This window comes from Notamacropus eugenii, chromosome 4 (genome assembly GCF_028372415.1).
Source record: "Notamacropus eugenii isolate mMacEug1 chromosome 4, mMacEug1.pri_v2, whole genome shotgun sequence".
In the NCBI taxonomy this organism is placed as follows: Eukaryota; Metazoa; Chordata; class Mammalia; order Diprotodontia; family Macropodidae; genus Notamacropus; species Notamacropus eugenii.
The window spans coordinates 266,516,920-266,536,953 of record NC_092875.1 but is presented as its reverse complement, the minus strand read 5'-3'; the positions used below and the strand labels follow the sequence as shown (position 1 = coordinate 266,536,953).

The following is a 20,034-nucleotide window of genomic DNA, read 5'->3' as shown; positions in this document are numbered from 1 at the left end:
TTCTATATTTTGACTTCTAACTCTACCTTGTATTATATAATTATCTGATTTTGGTCATATACATTCTTTAAAATTCCTGTAAGTTCCCTGAGGTCAAGAACCTATTCTATTTTTATCTTTGTTAGTAGCATAATTGATGGAATTTTAATAAAGCTGCCCTCTTCTCCAACAGTCTTACTTTATTACAGGCCCACTGCACCTCAGTAGCCTCCTCCCTCCGTCTCCACTCCACCAATGTCCTAACTTCTTCATATATGCCTTACTGCTCACTAGAACAACAGGTTTGTCCCTCAAATTCACAGTTGTTAGAGAAGCAGCAGGTGCAGGAACCCAGTCACTGCCTGTACCTAGCCATGAGTCCCAGAACCATTCCCACAGAAGCAGATGTGTTCTTGTAGTCAGTCACAATCACAACATCCATCTAGGCCAAGACAGGACCACAATACCTAGCTATCTATCTTGACCCTACAGGAGCACAATAGCTAGCCTACTGGAGGGCAGCTTGGACAGAATATTTAACCACCAACCATAGGTGGGACCCCTCCTCCATTATATAATCCCTTAACAAACTCCTCCTGCCTTTCAAATATTCATTATATTCCTATATTCTAAGCAAATTTCTGTTATGTAATTGCATCTTTATCTTATAAAAATCCATCCTGTTTTCTCTAAAGTTACTGGCTCCTCTTGGAACTTTTCCTGCTTTGGAGAGGTGGCAATCTCAATAAATGCCTATACTTGGATTGGAGGTAATCGGGCTGAATTCTTTGAGATTATTCCACCACAACACATTATGAAACCTCAATAGTTTCTGTCATCCCTGTGTGCAATTGAATCTAGGACTCTGACCTCCACCTCCACATGGAGCAAAGTCTCTGAATCGTATCCCCTCTAATCCAAGGGAAGCCCATCTTTTTCTTTTCTCTTAGCTGGGAGGTCCTTCAAGCTCCTAGGAAAGTTTGACTGCACTACTTGGGCCTTAGTGTCCAGGGCAGCAAATTCCCTCTGGACAGAGGATGCTCTTTTTGGGAATTTTGCAATTTATTTTTCTCTTCGTCCTTTGGTGGGACATCACTGAGATGAACATGGCTATAGGGGGATTTCCTTAGCCATTCAGTTTCAACTCCCATACTATGAGACTACTAAGCTATAATAGATCCTGCTGTTTATCTGTGCTTTCTGTTTGCATTTGTTTGTTCTGTGTCTGTGTAAAAATCTCTGAGTCTGCCAACTTGTAAGATTCATAATACAGTCAGTCAGAAAAGACAAGAAAATATACCTGGGCTAGAAAGATTGATGATATGTTAAACAAATCTCTTTCTCTTTCTCTTTCCCTTTCTCTTTCTCTCTCTCTCTCTCTCTCTCTCTCTCTCTCTCTCTCTCTCTCTCTCTCTCTCTCTCTCTCTCTCTCTCTCTCTCTCTTTCTCTATTTCCTTGGACTCCAGCCAAGTTCTCGAGGTATAGAGACATAAAGTTAAAGAAGATAACAGGGAAACATCTCGCCTCATATTTATCTAAAGGAAAAGGAGTCAGGTCAATGATCAAAGAGAGGCAGGTTTCAAAGTGGTACTTTGGAATAGGGTTAGCACTTAATCCTTCCTTGGGTCACAGAAAGAGAACTGTGTAATATTATTTGGAATACAGATACAGATAATTGAATTCATTCTGGTTACTATTTGGCACCAAGATAAATTGGGAAAATGCATAGAACTGAAAAAGAAACACATCAGAGATGAAGCTTTGAGCTCTACAGCATGGGGAAGAGGAGACTAGACACCACTGCATCTTTTCCAGAGTCCCACACACCTTGACTGGCAGGTTCAAAACTCTCATTTCAAAAGATGTTTTAAAGAGCAGACACAGAGGTGAAGTTTATTTGAGTAAAAGCCAAAAAAAGTCCACTAAGATTCTCCTCCCTGTGGTCCTACCTCTGACAAGGCTAGAGCTATGGTGCCTTCTCCCTGTAGTCCAGCTCTGACCAGATCAGGTCTACAGTAAAAGGTTAGAAACACTATGGTTCTCCTCCCTATGGTCCCAGGTCTTCCCAGGCTAGGGTTATAATCCCTGCTCCCTGTCATCCTGGCTCTGATTGAACTAAGGATAAAGTGAAAAGTCACAGCAATTAAGATCTTTCATTCTGTCGTCCTGGCTCTGACTGAGCTAAGGTTGCATTGGAAAAGTTAGAAGAATGGTAGGGAATTTGAGTTAATCTCCCCCACCTGGCAAAATGAATTAGGGGAGTGGTATAACAGCTACCTCAAGGACTCCACTGGCAACAGCCCTAGGCCCCTGGGTACCCTGACACCCATTCCTCTAGGCAAGCAGATGAAACTTTTCTCTCAAATCCCTAAGATCTTTCTTCCATACCACCAGAACTAGAGTTTCTACTCCAGCTTCCCTGAAGCCAAGCAACCCCTATCAGTAACCTTGCAGGTTTCTCCACAACCTCCCAGCACTTCCTGTTCTTCAGTCCTTCCCACACAAGAAGTGGTGCCCTCTTTCTCCCATTCTCCATGATCAGGTTCTGTAACTGTAGGGAGAGGGGGAAAAGGACAGGGAAAAGTGAGGTCAGAAGCCAGCTAGTCAACCAGCCTCTACACTGGGTAAGCCCAATCCTCTATCAATAATTTTTACATGTGATGATTTGGCAATGCAATTAATGTCATTTGAAGCTTGTTGTTTGTATTATTATTGTATTTATAAACTGTGGTAAAATTTTCTTATGTTCTAAAACTTGAATGACAATTGTGAGCCAGAAACAGTATTAGACAAATAACTTTTAAAATGAATTTTTTGAAACTGAAAGACAGTGGAAAAATCCTATTTATAACCAATTAAATTATTTTATTAAGCTCTACTAACCTTGTCTTACAGCTAAAACAAGTTCACTCTATATGGTAGCCAAGGTCATCAGTCCCAGGAAAAATAAAATCTTGTTTGGGTTATGGAGCTTCTGAACAATGGACTTGGCTTACTGAGAAATGAAATCTCTTATATATGTAAGTCATGGTAAATTCTTATTGCTTATTATAGCTCTATCAGAGTAAAAACAATTGTATCTAGTCCTATGCTGTAATTGATGAGACTTGCCATTTGAGTTAAAAGCCCTTGGGACATCAATGATCTTATTTTGAGTTTGAATTTAGATATAGTTTTCTGCATTAAATAAGTATCTGAGAGAAATATCACAAGGTATCCAGACAGAATGTGATCCTGCTATGGGTGTAGTTTTGTCTTGGAAAAATTGAGAGGGCAACTTTAGTTTCAGTCTAAGATGGGGCCCTCTTGGTTCAGTTTCCCATTTTCCTTTGAAAAAAAATGTTTCCCACATGGTTATTCCCAAGTCTGGCTATGAGATGGAAATAAAGAGACTTATCTGAATGCAAACAGAGTTAAGGATGTCTTATCCTGTCATATCTGGCAGGTCCTTGCTTTTTTCCTTTTATAGAAAATTTCACTAATTAGAGCAAGTGGTCACTACAAGATATGAATACAAGGCAAGTATATGACATCTTGCTGTATTCAATCTGAATGTGTAGTCATTCCATATTCCAAACAACTGTGTAAATTAGGACATGGGGTTGTCATCGGACTGCCTGTATAGTCAAATAAAAAAGGAAGCTTGTGAGGCAAAGGTAAAAACAAAATGTTAATCACTATCCCATATCCTAAGACTGGGATGCACCTAAGCTACTAAAATGTTTGTTAGATCTGAGTTATTAAGCCTAAAATTATACTCCCTTCTACAAACTAAATAATTCACTAAATGGGTTGGACTAGTCAATTGCCTGTTACTACAAATATCTGTCTTTCTCCTTATATCTGGGGCCATGCATATTAAACTTAACTGTCTGATTTGTATCTCTCAGACTACAGGCCAATTCACCTACAGTCTGCAGCAAACAGTGGATAGCAGTCCATACTAACCCACCACTCCCTGAGTGTGACCTATCTTCACATCCAGTCAACTTCCTCCCCAGAAACAGGAACTGTTCTACACCCCTTTTTAGCTTAAAGAAGCTACTAAAACAGAAACCCTTGTCCTTTTTCCCAAATGAATTTGGGTCACAGCTCTTTAAGGGTGGGAATGATGAAATCCTAATAGAACTGACCCTAGCCCCAAAAGTCTAACTTCATTACAGGCCCAATGCACCTACCCACCCCAATGTCCTAACTTCTTCGTATACACCTTACTACTCACTAGTACAATAGGTGTGTCCCCAAAACTCAGTTCTCATAGAAATAGCAAGTGTGAGAACCCAACCACTGCCTCTCTCCAGCCATGACACCTAGACTTATTCCCACAGAAACAGGTGTGTTCTTGTAAGTCAATCACAATCACATCATCCATCTAGGCCAAGACAGGACCACAAAACCTAGCTACCTCTCTTGAACATACAGGACCACAATATCTAGCCAATTGGAGGGAACCATGGCCAGAATGTTTAACCACCAACCACAGAGGGGACCCCTCCTCCATCACCTAATCCCTTAACAAACTCCTCCTGTCTTTCAAATATTCATCATATTCTTATATTCCATGTAAATTTCTGTTATGTAATTGCATCTTTACCTTATAAAAATCCATCTTGTTTTCTCTGAAGTTGCTGGTTCCTCTTGGAAATTAACCCACTTCGAGAGAGAGAGAGAGAGAGAGAGAGAGAGAGAGAGACAGAGAGAGAGACAGAGAGAGAGACAGAGAGAGAGACAGAGAGAGAGACAGAGAGAGATGCATATATATACATACTTACATGTATAGTTATTCTATACATGCTTGTATTTGTCAGTTTTTTTCTGCAGACAGATAGTATCTTTCTTCACATGTCCTTTACAGCTTATTAGAGTATTCATAATAGTCAAAATAACATTTTCTCAGAGTAATTAGTTATGCATTTATTTGTTGGTTTGTTTATTTTTACTTAATAGAATTTCATTTTTCTACTTACATGTAATGATAGTTTTCAACTTTATTTTTGTAAGTTCCAAATTCTCCCTTGCATCTCTTTTCTCCCCCCTCTCCAAAACTGCAAGCAATCTGATATAGGTTATACATGTACAATCCTGATAAACACATTTCCACATTAGTCATGTTGTGAATGAAGAATCAGAACAAAAGGGAGAAACCAAAAGAAAGAAAAACAAAACAAAACAAAAAAGTGTAAATGCTTGCTTAGGTCTTCATTCAAATTCCATAGTTCTTTCTCTGGAGGTTGTTAACACGTTCTGTCATAGGGGCTGTTACTGTACACAGTGTTCTCTTGCTCCTGCTCATTTCACTCTTCATGATTTCATTCAAGTTGTTTCATGTTTATGTAAAAAAAAAAATCACTGAGTTTATCGTTTCTTAGAGCCCTGGAGTATCCCATCACAATCATATACCATGACATGTTCAGCCATTCTCAAACTGATGGGCATCCCTGAGATTTATAGTTCATTGCCAACATGAAAAGAGCTATAAACATTTAGAACATATTGGGTTCTTTTCTTTTTTCCCTAATTAACTTCAGAAATAGATCAAGTAGTGGTATTGCAACATAAAAGTGTATAGGTAGTTTAATATGTCTTTGAGAATAATTCTAGATTGCTATCCAAAATGGTTGAATTGCTTCACAATTCCAGCAATAATGAATTAGTGTTCCAATTTTTCCACATTCTTTCAAATATCTGCCATGTTTCCCTTGCATCATTTTAGCCAATCAAGTAGGTAGAAAAGAATAACTCCAAGTTGTTTCAATGTGAGTTTCTCTAATCAATAAAGGTTTAGAGTATTTTTTCATAAGAGTAAAAATTGTTTTGATTTTCACATTAGAAAGCTCCCTGCTTTTATGTTTTGACAATTCATCAGTTGGAGGATGACTTGTATTCTTAGAGATTTGACAAAGTTCTTTACATATTATAGATATGAGACCTTTAATAAGTTATCTACAGATTTTTTTTCATGAATTTTCTGTTTTTTTTATTCTTGGCTACATTTCTTTTATTTGTACAAAACCCTTTAAAATAACTTAATCAAAATTATCCCTTTTTCACTTACCTTCACTCTTTGCTTCTTGGTTATTTATAAATAGTTCACCAATCTATAAGTGTGATAAGTAATATGTTAGATGTTCTAATTTTATTTAAAATTTCCTTTATTTCTATGTCATGTGTCCACTTTGACCTTATCTTGGTACATGGTGTAAGATGCTATTTCTATGCCCAGTTTCTGCCACACCATTTTCCAGATTTCCCAATAGTTTTAACCAAATAATGAATCCTTATGCTAAATTTTTTTCTGAAATAAAAGATTTCTCAAATATAAAATTATGTCTACTTGATGCTGTAAGTATTCCATTGCTCCACCATTAGATTTCTTAGCCAGAACCAGAGGGTTTTGATAATTGCTGCCTTATAATACAGTTTAGGATCTGGCACTGCTAAATCTCCTTCCTTTACAGTTATTTCTCCCATTATTTTCTTTGATATTCTTGATATTTTTTTTCCCAAATTACCTTCATTTTTATCTAATTCATACTCAAAGTTATAGTTATTATTCATGAATTTCCCTCTATCTTATTTTTGCTCACTATTTTCCTTCTCAACTTCCCTTTTTACCCATTCTTATTAACTTATCTTTTCCCCTTACCCTCTTCTTTCGTATTATAAATGTCCTTCCTTCATATATTGTTTATATGTATATATATATATATATATATATATATATATATATATATATATATATATATATATATATATATATATATATATATATATATATATATATATATATGCATGTGGTGGACGGCCTGCGTCCCCATGTGGCCTGGTGATGTGGTGAAGAAGAAAGAGCCAGGCAGGTGGGAGAAGATAGACCAACTCTGCTTATTGATCTGAGGGTCAGGGTATTTATAGACAGAAACTGCAAGCCTATGTGACATTCTGCTTGTCTGTTACCCTAGTGATTTGGCCATCTTATTGTCTTTAAAGACTGTTAGCCTAGAGGGCATCTATTTTACATATCCCTTGTTTTCTGTAGTTCTCTTATCTATCTCAAGGAGACAGAAACATCTGGAGGGCATGGAGAGCCATTCCAGATGATAATGAGCACAGTCTCAAAGAACAGTTTTCTCCTGAAGGTCTATGTGTTCTTGTCAACCGCATTCCATCCTGGCCCTGAACATATGCACTCCACCTTTCACCTGCTTCTTCCATATTAGCTCTTCCTTTCACACACAATTTTGAAGAGAAAATTTCTCTTTTTGACCTTATCTTACCAAATTTTTCTTTTTTTTATAAAGCTCAGTTTTAAACTTTCTTTCAAATAACTTTGATAATGATAATTTAAGAATAGTATTACTTCTTATAATAACTAATCATAACTAATATTAATAAGATGCTCATGTATCAGAAGTAAACAGTTTGACCTTAATCATTGTTTTATAATTATTCTTTATTGATTTCTGTATTTCTCTTCTGAATCTATTATATCAAATTTTCCATTGACTTCTGGTCTTTTTGTTACAAAGACCTGAAAGTCTTTCAGTTCATTAAATGCCTATTTTTTTTGTTTTTTGTTTTTTTTATCCCGGATTACACTTAGCTTTGCTAGATTAGTTATTCTTGCAGGCCATACCAGATCCTCTGCTCTTTGACATACAATGCTTGTATACATATGGTCTTTTAATGTAGAAGCTGCTAGTTCTTGTGAAATCCTGATTGTTTATTTTTATACAGTAGTATCATTTTTGTTGTTGCTGCTTGCAATACTTTCTCTTTAATCTCAGAATTGTGAAACTTGGATATGACATTACAGTAAGTTTTCTCTCTAGGACTTCTTTCAAATGATGATTGGTGTACTCTTTCTATTTTTACTTTATCTTCTTGTTCTAGAACTTCAAGGCAATTTTCTTTAATAATTTCATGTAATGCTGTATCCAGATCCTCTTATTTATCAAAACTTTCAGGGTGACTAACAATTATTTTATTGTCTCTTCTCAGTCTCTTCCCCAGAACATTTGTTTTTCTAAGGCAATATTTCATTTTTTAAATTTTTATCTAGTTTCATCATATATTGGTGTCTTATAATGTCCTTTCATTCCACTTAACTTATTCTACTATTCAAGACTTTTTAAAACAATTTTTCAACAATCATTTTTCTAATTGATTAACTTTCTTTTCATATTTTTTCTTAATTTTTCTTAAATTGCTTTTACTTTTTTCTCATTCTTCATATTTCTCTCTTATCTGATTTTAGAATTCCTTTTTATTTTCTTCCTTATTGTTTTCTATATTTTTTCCTCCAATTGGTTAATTTTCTTTTCATAATTTTCTTGAATTGTTCTAATTTTTCTGTTTTATTTCCTGCTTCTTATTTGATTTTAAATTCCTTTGTAAGTTCTTCCAAGATTTCTTTTTGGGTTTGTGACCCTGTGGGCTTGTTACCTAAAGTTACTCTTCAGGATAAGAGTGGCTTTTTTTAACCTCACTATCTTCATCTGAATATGAACCCAGATCTTCTTTTACACAAAAGTAGCTACAAGTGGTCTGATTCTTTGTCCTTTGCTTACTTATTTTACTTTTTAATTTGTCTTATTTTTTTTTAGCAGCTCAGTATTGTTAAAATCAAGTTTTAAGCTCATGTTGTGAATGATGTTGCCCTAGACTGCAGGACATCCTTTCTGTTATTTTCTGAATTCTTTCTGCTAGGTCAGCCTTAGCAACAGTTAGGTCCTACAACCACACTGTCCTGTAAGTATTCTTGCTCCTGGTGGTATCACTCTCACAGGGTTATTGTTCACTCCTTCTCCCTCACAGCCACAGCCCAGGATCAGGTCTGGTCACCACTGCTTGGCCTGATTTCTGAAAACAACAGGAAATCCTTCAATCTTCCCTTCCTCAGCGTGGGTGGTTCTTCAGAGGAAAATTTCTGAGGTAAAAACGAGGTGAAATTTTTTGAGTCTTTCAATAATGTGAAAGTTGAGGTAAAATTCCGTGAGGATCACTCTCCACGTTCTTTCTTTTGCTCAAATCATCTTTATGGATAGTCCATACTGCAGACAAGACAGTAGGGGATGCAATTCTAATTATTTTTTTTGGAACCCCTCATTAAATATCCAATTTGCGCATTTACACTTCCCACACCAACAATTAGAAATTGCAACTCAATTTCATTTTTTCTTTGTCAAGAAAGTTTTGTTAATGAAAATTAAACTTAAAAATTCTGTGTGTGTTCATATACATACATTCATACAAACATGCATACATGTATATATATGTATCTATGCATCTATGTATGTGTATATGTATATATATATATATATATATATATATATATATATATATATATATATATATATATATATATATATATATATATATATATATATATATATTTGGTTCAGAGTTCAATTCTTAAAAATTTACCAACATTTTCCTGACTACTACAGTGTATTCCCTTAACTCAGTGTTCTGGCCCTCAACATCAAGCGTACAGCTAGATTTCATAATTTTCTACCTTGTTTTCTGAAAAGCTATAAATATTACCACATTATTGTACCTCTAAATATATTGTGGGATGTTTTAGAATATTAATTTTCCACATCCTGCCTTTGGGATTTTTGTTCACCCTATTTGCTTTAGCTTAAATTCCTGTCTTCTTCCCTTTATTCTCTCTTCAAGGTCCTGTAGGACCTTGGTCTGTGCTGGCTACTGCACCTTGGGTGACAGACATTTCTTGTGGGCCTTCCAGGCTACCTTGAGCTGGAAATCTCTTTCAATCTGTTGTTTTGTGGCTTCTGCTGCTCTAGAATTTGTTTAGTCATTTTTTACAGGTATTTCATGGTCTGTAGGGGAAGAGCTAGAGTAGGTGTGTCTTTCTACTCCACCATCTTTACCTCCATTCTAATTTTTAAAGAACTATTTTCTTCAGTGAGCTTTTGAACTTCCTTTTCCATTTGGCTATTCTGCTTTTTGAATCATTCTTCTCTTTTTTTTCTGGTACCAGGAGCCAAGATGTTAGAGGGATCAATAATTGCTATCTCTCCACCACTGTTGACCTGGATGAGCCCAGAGAATGTCTGCTTGGGGGAAACCCTGGAAATGTGGGAGCAGCAGAAGGAGTAAACAGTTTCTTAGCCTGTGGGGCTAGGAAAAGTGCTAAGATGGGTCCCTCTTGCTATGCCTGAAGGGGACAAGTGCAGAACCAGAGCTATCCCTGACAACCCCACCTCAGCTAACTGGGAGAAGATCCTGAGCCTTGTGGGAATGAAGCCCACAATCACCAAAACCAGGATCCCAGGCGTGCCTCAGCATCCCAGGGGAAGCGGGAAGACAGGTGGTCTTCAGATAAGATCAACAACCACTGAGCTTGCTGTTGCTCTAGCTCAGCAGAGGAGACCTCCTGTGGCCTCACCACCCTTCCCCCACACTTAATGAGCTAGTTACAGAGTAACTGCAGGTGAACCCAAAAATACCTCAACTGGCCTCTGCTTTCTAACCCCATCCAGCTCAGCACCAGGCAAGTAGCAGTATTTTAGATGCTAGCTGAAAGGGCCAGAGGCTACAACACACAAAATCTCAAGTTTTACGTACAAGAACTGGGGGATAGAGCCCCTTGTGCCCCAGATGCAGAGATCTATTTTAAAAGGCAGGAAAAGGGTGAATATCATGACTAAGAGGCAAAGCAGAAAAGGAAAGACCATAGAATCTTTCTATGGGTACAAGGAGCAAAAGGGAAATACCAAAGAAGTCAACATTGAGATTGTACTTCCATCTGAATCTTCAGAAGGGCATATGAACTGGTCTGAAGCACAAAGAGCCTTCTGGGAAGAACTCAGGAAGAATTTTAAAAGCCAAGTTAGAGAAACAGAAGAAAAAACTGACCAATGACTTTAAAAATATGAAAAAAGAAATTACATAAAAATTTAAAAGGGTCATTGGACAAATAGAAAAGGAAGTACCAAACCTAACTGAAGAGAATAACTCCTTAAAAGGAAAAATTGGGCAAATGGAAAAGGAGAAGCAAAAGTTAACTGAAGAAAACAAATTGATAAAAATTACAATCAGACACATAGAAAGTAATTAATCTATGAGACATCAAGAATCAGTCAAACAGAATCTAAAGAATGAAAAGATAGAAGAAATGTAAAATATCTAATTGGAGAAACAACTGACATGGAAAATAGATCCAAGAGAGAAAATGTAAGAATTATTGGTCTACCAGAAAATCATGATAAAAAAAAAAATAAAAGAAGAAGCCTGGACAATATTCCATAAGGCAAAGGAGCTGGGACTACAAATAAGGATTAATTGCCCAGAAAAGCTGAGCATAAAATTTCAGGCAAGGACATCGATATTCAATGAAATAAGAGATTTCCAAACCTTGGAGGCCAGAACTCATTAGAAAATTTGATATTCAAACACAGGTCTCAAGAAAGGCATAAAAAGGCAAACAAGGAAAGAAAAAAAAAAGCTTGTTACTTGATATGGGCAAACTGTTTACATGCCTATAAGGGAAGATGATCCTTGCTAATCTTGAGAATTGCATATTTATTATGATATATAAAATGGGTATACATAGATAGAGAGAGTGGGTGTTAATAAAATGATGTGATGATAACAAATATGACTTAAGGGTGCAAAGGGATTGTAATGGCAGATGTGAAAAAGGGAGGCAGAAAAAATAGATTGCATCACAGGAATAGGCAGAAAGATATATTACAGTAGAGAAAAATAGAGCAGAGAGATGAGCATTGTTTGAGAGGTACTCTCATCTGATTGGATTCTGTTAAATATGGAAATTTAAGGAGCTATATAGGCAGTAGGAGGGAAAGGTGGAAAGAAAAGGGAGGAGAGGCTGAAAGAGAGGGAAGAAGTAGTAAGGGAAAAGGGGATTAAAAGGGAAGGGGGCTGAAAGAAGAGAGGGAAGATTGGGGGGGGGGTGGTCAAAAATTAAAATGATCTTGTGGAGGAGAAGGGAAAACTAAAAGCATAATCAGGAGGAAAGGAGATGGAGAGAAAGCCAAAGATTGTAATTATAACAGTGAATGTGAATGGGATGGACTCCACTCTAAAAAGGTGATGAATAGTAGAATGGATTAGAAACCATCATCCAATAATATGTTGTTTACAAGAAATGCATTTGACATAGGAGCTTACATACAGGGTAAAGGTAAAAGGTTGGCACAGAATGTATTGTACTTCAGCTGATGTAAAAAAATCAGGGGTAGCAGTTCTTATCTCAGACAAAGCAAAAGCAGAAATAGATCTATTCAAAAGAGTTAAGGAAGGAAACTATATCCTGCTAAAAGAAACCATAGCTAATGGAACAATTTCATTACAAAACATGTATGCTTCAAGTCATATAGCATCCAAATTCTTTTTTTTCTAATTTCTTTAAATATTCATTTTATTTTTAAGTCCTAAATCAATGATTTCTTTGCAGTTAAAGTGCCTTAAAGGCATCCTGCTGGAAGTGGCAGGGGTTGAACTCAAACTCAGATTGTCTCTCTTTCCATCATATCCCATGATATCCTCACTGGACTTTCCAACTTTGAGAATTCAGCATTTTCTCTATACCACAAGAAGACACTGGCCACAGCTGGAGTAAGTAATGAAGAACTCTTGAAATCCAGAGCACTTGCAAGTTCATTGGAGTCAGTAAAGACTCTGTGATTATGAGGTGAAGTCTCTTGCCTTTGACTCTGCAATACAAGCCAAAAACATGCTGCTAAATTCTGTCAGGTCATCTTATTTACTTAAGGAAAAGAAGCTATTGCTTTCAGATGATCCAATAACATCTTCAAGGTTGCCTTTTCAATATCAGACAAACAATCCAGAAATTCAACAGAGTACTTAGAATAGTTTGGGTCATTCTCACAACCATTTCCAGTCATTTTCAAAGGATTTTTGGCCATGGCATCTAACACTGCCTCTTAGAGCTGCTTGGTTATCAAAGGAGAAGAGAGTTCTCCTAAATAATCCTTAAGGACACCTGTGATTACATTTATGTCTGTGATTTTCACACAGACCAACAGCCTTGCTGTCTTTCTCAAATGCTTCTTGAAGTTCTTTCTTGACTACTGCTGAACCACATAATTGGTATAGGCCTACTACCTGACAGTCTCTCTTTTCAATTTCCAAAATACATTTCTGCATCAATAGTGCCACCATCAATTCTACATTTTCTCCACAACTTTTTGAACATCTACCCCAAATACTACTGCTTCTCAATTTGCATCTAGATCTGGAAAAGAATTCTCCCACTGTGCCATAGGAGTCACTTTCACATAAATAAGTCCTCTGGGCTCAAGTTTAACAGCCAATTGATGTGTCTTTGTCACTCTGAAAAAGGTGGGGAGGACAACATACACGATTTTCCCTTGGTGTTGGTTCCCAGCTGAAGACTATTGACTTTAAGTGCTGCGCATTTTCAGTTTCTGTGTGAAAGGTGTGATCCATGTCTAAAAAAGTTGTCTGATATGTAAGCAATGCTGTTCTTGCTTTGTTTACTGAGTCCACCTCAATTGCACAAAACACATCTTTTGAATCCATCCTCAGTGGTTTTAAATCCTCTGCTCCATAGAAATGCATGCTCATGAGTCCAGAGAGATACTGTGAACACTTGGGTTGATCAGAAAATCTGAAATGTCTAAAAGCGTCAATGTCTACTTCAGTTTTGTTACTACTATTTGGAAATATTTCTTTTCCTCTCAAATGTTTGCTTACAGATTAATATTTACTTGATTTAATTATAAGTTCAAGTGAATCTCCGTCATTGAGATAACCACCTTTGCAAGTATATTTAGAGCTTGTAGAATTCTCTTTTGGGAAGCTATACTGAGAAGAGACACTGCTGTCCAAGTGGTATTGCCTTATCATGTTTCTCTGAGCAGCCAGGGTGGTATTCCCAGAAGGTAAAGTGACTGTGTGGCTCCTCCCCTGACAGTTACATTTAGAGGAGGAGGAGGGGCTGTGTGAACTGTGCATATGACTCAAGGTTCCTTTTGACACTTAGCTTTCAGCTGAGTTCAGGTAATTTTTTCATTTTCATGAAAAGTTTCCTTAGTTTTTGGAGATGTGATTTCATTTGGGAAAGATCAATTGATAGAGCCATCTTTTTTCACAGGGTTAGGACTTGGAGGAAATGGTTCAGCTGTACTTAATTCAGACTTACTTGTAGCTACTGGGATTCCAGGACCTGTAATCGGTTTCAAAGTGGGGCTTTCTTCAACCAAAGAACTATCTTGAGTCCTACATCCAAACCTCTGCTTGTTCAGCTGTACAAATTCTGTAGAACACATGACATCTACCTCATTAATTTCAGTTGGTTGTGCTACCTGAAGAAGAAAATGGCAGGCTTTCAGCATACCTCACTGGTTTTGCCAAGTCATTTCCAGGTGATAATTTCAAAGTGAGAACTGAATTATCAGGATTCATTTCCTCAGAACTAGCGACATGGTCATCATCCTCAGGAACTGGATTGTACCATATGTCACCTTCATTATCTGCATCATTTTCCTCATTAAATTCTAAAGTACAATTTCTTGACAATGAAGAGTTGCAGCATTGGCAGTTTTGGCTAATGAAGGCTATTTGAATATGTGTGCGATCTCTTGTGTCTTCTGAAATTTTTCTTCTTAATTAGAAGACCTTAGAGTGCTCTGATGCAATCAGTTACATTTCTTAGAGATTGTGATAATGTTGTGTGACCTCTGTTCATTCAGTTCATTGTCCTTTAAACCTCTGAGTTCTCTTTTCTTTTTTGAAGACATGCAAACCTTTTCAATTAAATCTGTCAGCATAATTCTTTGGTCTGGAGATGCAGAATGGGGTTTTTTCTCTGGCATTTTCAATGCTTCTGGGCCCTGCGGGGCTGCTTGAGGGCCGAGGACTTTGCAGAAGCCGCAGATGCACCCCTTCATTCACAGAGACAGCAGACGCCCTTTGTACATCCACTGCAGCAGCTTCTTCAAGGTCACCACAGGTGGCTTGAAAAAGGGACCCTCATTGCCGGTCACTTGGCTTCCGGGTCACCTGGGGGGCCCTGCTGGATGGTTAAGGGTGCCTCCTGAAGGGCTGCCCCGCCTCCAGCCAGCCTCCCAGGCCGAGAAACACAGGGCCTAGCAGCCCGCCCTCCCCGCTGGGAAGACGCAACTCCACCCGGGATCACCCATCGCCCCTCTCTGTGGCTCAGCCAGCAGCGCCGGGTAGGGGACCGCAGCTGGACCACATCAGCAGGAGTGGCGGGGCTCACGCGAGGAGGGTGTCCAGGCTCCGGCTGCTGAGCACCGGTGTCCAGGGAGAGGGAGCGAGGGGATAAGGGGCAGGGGAAAGGGTAGAGGAGGGTAGTGGGCCTGGAGTCCAGTGGTGGTGCCCCTCTAAACCTGGCAAGGGTTCCTGGGGAGGAGACACCTGCTGCAGCTCTTGCATGGCCTGAATGAATAAACAATAGGCATCCTGGAGCTTGGAGCTCAGCACACCAGTCTCCAGGGGGCAGCTTCTGGCCCTCGGGGAGGAGCCAGAGGTTGCGGGGACAGTGGGGACCGCTGGTACCTTGCCCTCGGGGCTGGGCAGGTTCTCACAGTAGTCCTCGTCCTCCAGGTCCTAGTCCTCTGGTTACCGCAGGATGTGGTCACCGGGGCTGGACCGCCAGGACAGCAGGGGCCTGACGCTGCTGCTGCTGAGGCCAAGACCAAGGAGCAAGCTGGCTCAGCAGGCAAGCCAGCCTGCATCCTGGTCCTCGCCCTCCCGGCCTCTGAGCGCGAGCGGTGCAGGGACAGCGCAGAGCTCCCTGCAGCCGGGACCAGGTTCTCCTTAGAGGCTCTGCCAAGAGAACCCCCATCCAAACTCTTAGAGGAGAAGTTAAGGCAGTTACAGGAAGAAACTGACAGCAAAACTATACTATTTGGGTACCTCAGCCTTCCCGTCTTGGAACTTGATGAACCTAATCTCAAAATAAACAAGAAAGAAGTTAAGAAGGTAAATAGAATTCTGTGTAAGGTAGATAGGAGAGATCTCTGGAGAAAAGTGAATAGAGATAGAAATGTACATACCTTTTTCTCAGTGGTAAATGGCGCATCTACAAAAAAATGACCATGTATTAGGCTATACAAACCTCACAAACTACTGCAGAAAGGCAGAGATAGTTAAGGAATCATTCTCAGATCATAATGCAATAAAAAATTATATATAATCAAAGGCTGAGGAAATATAAAACAACAATTAATTGGAAACTTAATAGTATAATCCTAAAGAAGGAGTGGGTTAAATAACAAATTGTAGAAACAATCAACAACTTTCTTCAAAAGAATGACAATAATGAGAACCTACCAAATTTTATGGGATTCTGCAAAGTCAGTTCTAAGGGAAACTTTATATCTTTGAATAACTACATGAATAAAGCAAAGGAAGAGGAGATCAATGAATTGGGTATGCAGCTGAAAAAGCTCAAAAAAGAATAAATTAGTAACCCCAAGTAAATACTAAAGCAGAAATGCTGAAAATCAAAGGAGACATTAATCAAATTGAAATTAAGAAAACTGTTGAACTAATAAATAAAACTAAGAGTTGGTTTTATGAGAAAAAAACAATAAAATTGAGAAACCTTTGGTCATTTTGATTTTAAAAAAAGAAAGAAGAAAACCAAATTACCAATATCAAAAATGAAAAGGGTGAATGAACCTCCAATAAGGAGGAAATTAAAACAATAAGAAGTTACTTTGCCCAACTGCATGCACATAAATTTGAAAATCTAAATGAGATGATTATTTTAAAAGATGTAAATCTCCCAGACTAACACAGGAGGAAGTTGAGTATTTCAATAGCCCCATCTTAGAAAAAGGAATTGAACAAGTCATCAGTGAAGTTCCTAGGAAAAAATCTCTATGGCCTGGTGGATTCATAAGTGAATTCTATCAAACATTTAAAAAATGTTAATTCCAATACTGTGTAGACTATTTGGGAAATTTGGGGAGGAAGGAGTCCTCCTAAATTATTTTTGTGACACAAACATGATTTTGATACCTAATCCAGGAAGAGTCAAAACAGAGAAAGAAAAGTATAGACCAATTTCTCTGATGAATATCAGTGCAAAAAATTTATGTAAGATTTTAGCAAAAAGAGTACAGCAACTTACAGGAGAGTAATACATTATGATCAAGTAGGACTTACACCAGGAACGCAGGGCTGGTTCAATATTAGGAAAACTTTAGCATTGTTTCTCATATCAACAAGAAAATTACCAGAAACTATATGATTATCTCAATACATGCAGAAAAAACTTTTGACAAAATAGAATACGTTCCTGTTGAAAACACTGGAGAACATAGGAACAAATGAAATTTTCCATAAAATAATAAGCAGTATCTACCTGAAACCTCAGGTAGCATTATAGGCAGTGGGGATAAGGAAGATGCATTTACAATAAGATCATGGCTGAAACAAGGACATCTGTTATCACCACTATTATTCAATATGGTACTAGAAATGTTAACTATAGCAATAAGAGAAGAAAAAGAAATTCATGGAATTAGAATAGGCAAAAAGGAAACTAAATTATCACTCTTTGCAGATGATATGATGATATACTTAGAAAATCCCAGAGATTCAAGTATAAAAGCTACTTAAAATAATAAACAACTTTGGCAAAGTTGCAGGTTACAAAATAAACCCACAAAAATCTAAGGCATTTCTATATATTACTAACAAAGTCCAACAGCAAGTGATAAAAAAGAAATCCCATTTAAAGCTATGGTAGACACTATAAAATATTTGGGAGTCTACTTGCCAAAACAAACCCAGGGACTGTATGAACACAATTACAAAATGCTTTTTGCAGAAATAGCGTCAGATCCTAGTAAGTGGAAAAACATCAGTTGCTCTTGGGTGAGCCAAGCTAGTATAATAAAAATGACAATTCTACCTAAATTAATTTACTTATTCACTGCCATATAAATCAAACTATCACATAATCATTTTATGGAGCTAAAAAATAATATCAAAATTCATCTGGAAGAACAAAAGTTCCAGAATATCAAAGGAACTAATGAAAAGAAATGCTAGGGAAGGTGGCCTAGCTCTACCACATCTCAAATTGTATCACAAAACAGCAATTATCAAAACCACTTGGTACTGGCCAAGAAACAGAAGGGTGGACAAGTGGAATATATTATGTATTCAAGGCACAATAGTCAATGTATATAGCAATTGATAAACCCAAGGACCTCATCTTCTGGGATAAGCAACAAACATTGCTGGGAAAACTGGATAACAGTGTGGCAGATACTAGGCATAGACCAATGCCTGACACTACACACTAAAAAAAAGTCCAAAAAGGTACATGATCTAGTTATGAAGAGGGATACTATAAATAAATTAATGGAGCAAGGACAAGTGTATTTATTAGATTTATGGAGAAGGGAAGACTTTTTGACTAAGCAAGACATAGAAAACCTTATGAATTGCAAAATAGATAATTTTGATTACATTAAATTGAAAAGTTTTTGCACAAACAAACTCAACACAACCAAAATTAGGAGGTAAGTAGAAAACTGGAAAAGAATTTTTGCAGCTAGTGTCTTTGATAGAGGCCTCATTTCTAAAATATATAGAAAACTGTGTCAAATGAACAAGAACACAAATCATTGCCCAATTGATAAATGGTCAAATGATATGACCAGGAAGTTTTCAGAGGCAGAAATTAAAGTTATCTATAGTCATATGAAAAAGTTCTCTGAATCATTATTGATTGGAGAGATGCAAATCAAAACAACTCTGAGATACCACATCACACCTATCAGATTGGCTAACATGACACACAGGATAATGATAAAGACTGGAGAAGATATGGGAGTGTTGGAACACTAATTCATTGTTGATGGAGCTGTGAGCTGATCCAATCATTCTGGAGAGCAATTTGGAACTATGCCCAAAGGGCTACAAAAATGTACATACCCTTTGATCTAGCAATACTGCTTCTAGGACTGTCTCCCCAGGAGATCAAAAAAAAAAAAATGGGAAAGCATCTCACATGTGTAAAAATATTTATAGCAATACTCTTTACGGTGGCCAAAAACTAGAAATCAAGGGGATGCCCAGCAATTGGGGAATGATTGAATAAACTATGGTATATGAATGTATTGGAGTACTATTTTGCTAGAAAAAAAATGAACAGGAACACTTCAGAAAGGTATGAAAAGACTTATGTGAATTGATGCTGGGTGAAAGCAGCAGAACCAGGAGAACTTTGTACACAGCAACAACCACAGTGTGTGAAAATTTTTTCTGGTAGACTTAGAACTTCATTGCATTGCAAGGATTTTAAAAAATTCTCAATGATATCTTAAGGCAAAATGCCTTTTACATCCAGAGAAAGATCTATGGTATTCCACTGCATAATGTAGCACATCATTTTCTTTTGTATTATTTTTTCGTTTTTTTTTTTATGATTTATCCATTCATTTAAATTTTTCAATGCAACATGACTAAGGTGAAAATGTATTCAATAGTATAGAACATATAAAAAATTATATGCTGTCTCAGGTAGGGAGGGTATAGGGAAGGAGGAAGAAGGGTGAGGGAGGGGAAAAAATCTGAGTTATATTGGGGGTGATTGCAGAACACTGAAAACAAATAAAATAATAAAAAAGAAAAATACAAGGAAAAGAAAGAAATTCTGTTTACTTTATGCCCTATTGATTTGGAGATCTCTGGTTGTTGTTGTTCCGTCATTTCACTTGTATCAGACTCCTTGTGATGCCATTTGAGTTTTTTTCAAAAATACTGTCTTCTGCTTCTGCAGCATATTTTATGGATGAAAAAATTGATATATACAGGGTTAAATGCCTTATCCAGGGTCAAACAGCTAGAAAGTGTCTGAGGTTGGATGTGAAATCAGATTGGTCCAGACTTCAGACATGATGCTGTATCCACTGCAACACCTAGCTGTTCTGGATATGCTGTTAAAGAATTCAACAATTTATTTCAATTCCATAATCTTTCTTTGTAAGTCCATGTGAAATAGACTCAATAAACTGATAGAGTGGCATATAGGTTGCT

At 37.4% G+C, this 20,034-nt stretch overlaps 1 pseudogene; it reads right to left on the bottom strand.

Annotated features, from left to right (window-relative positions):
* Positions 1-12,511: 12,511 nt before the first annotated feature.
* LOC140502492 (rho GTPase-activating protein SYDE2 pseudogene) lies at positions 12,512-16,057 on the bottom strand (annotated as a pseudogene).
* Between the last annotated feature and the right edge of the window lie 3,977 nt (positions 16,058-20,034).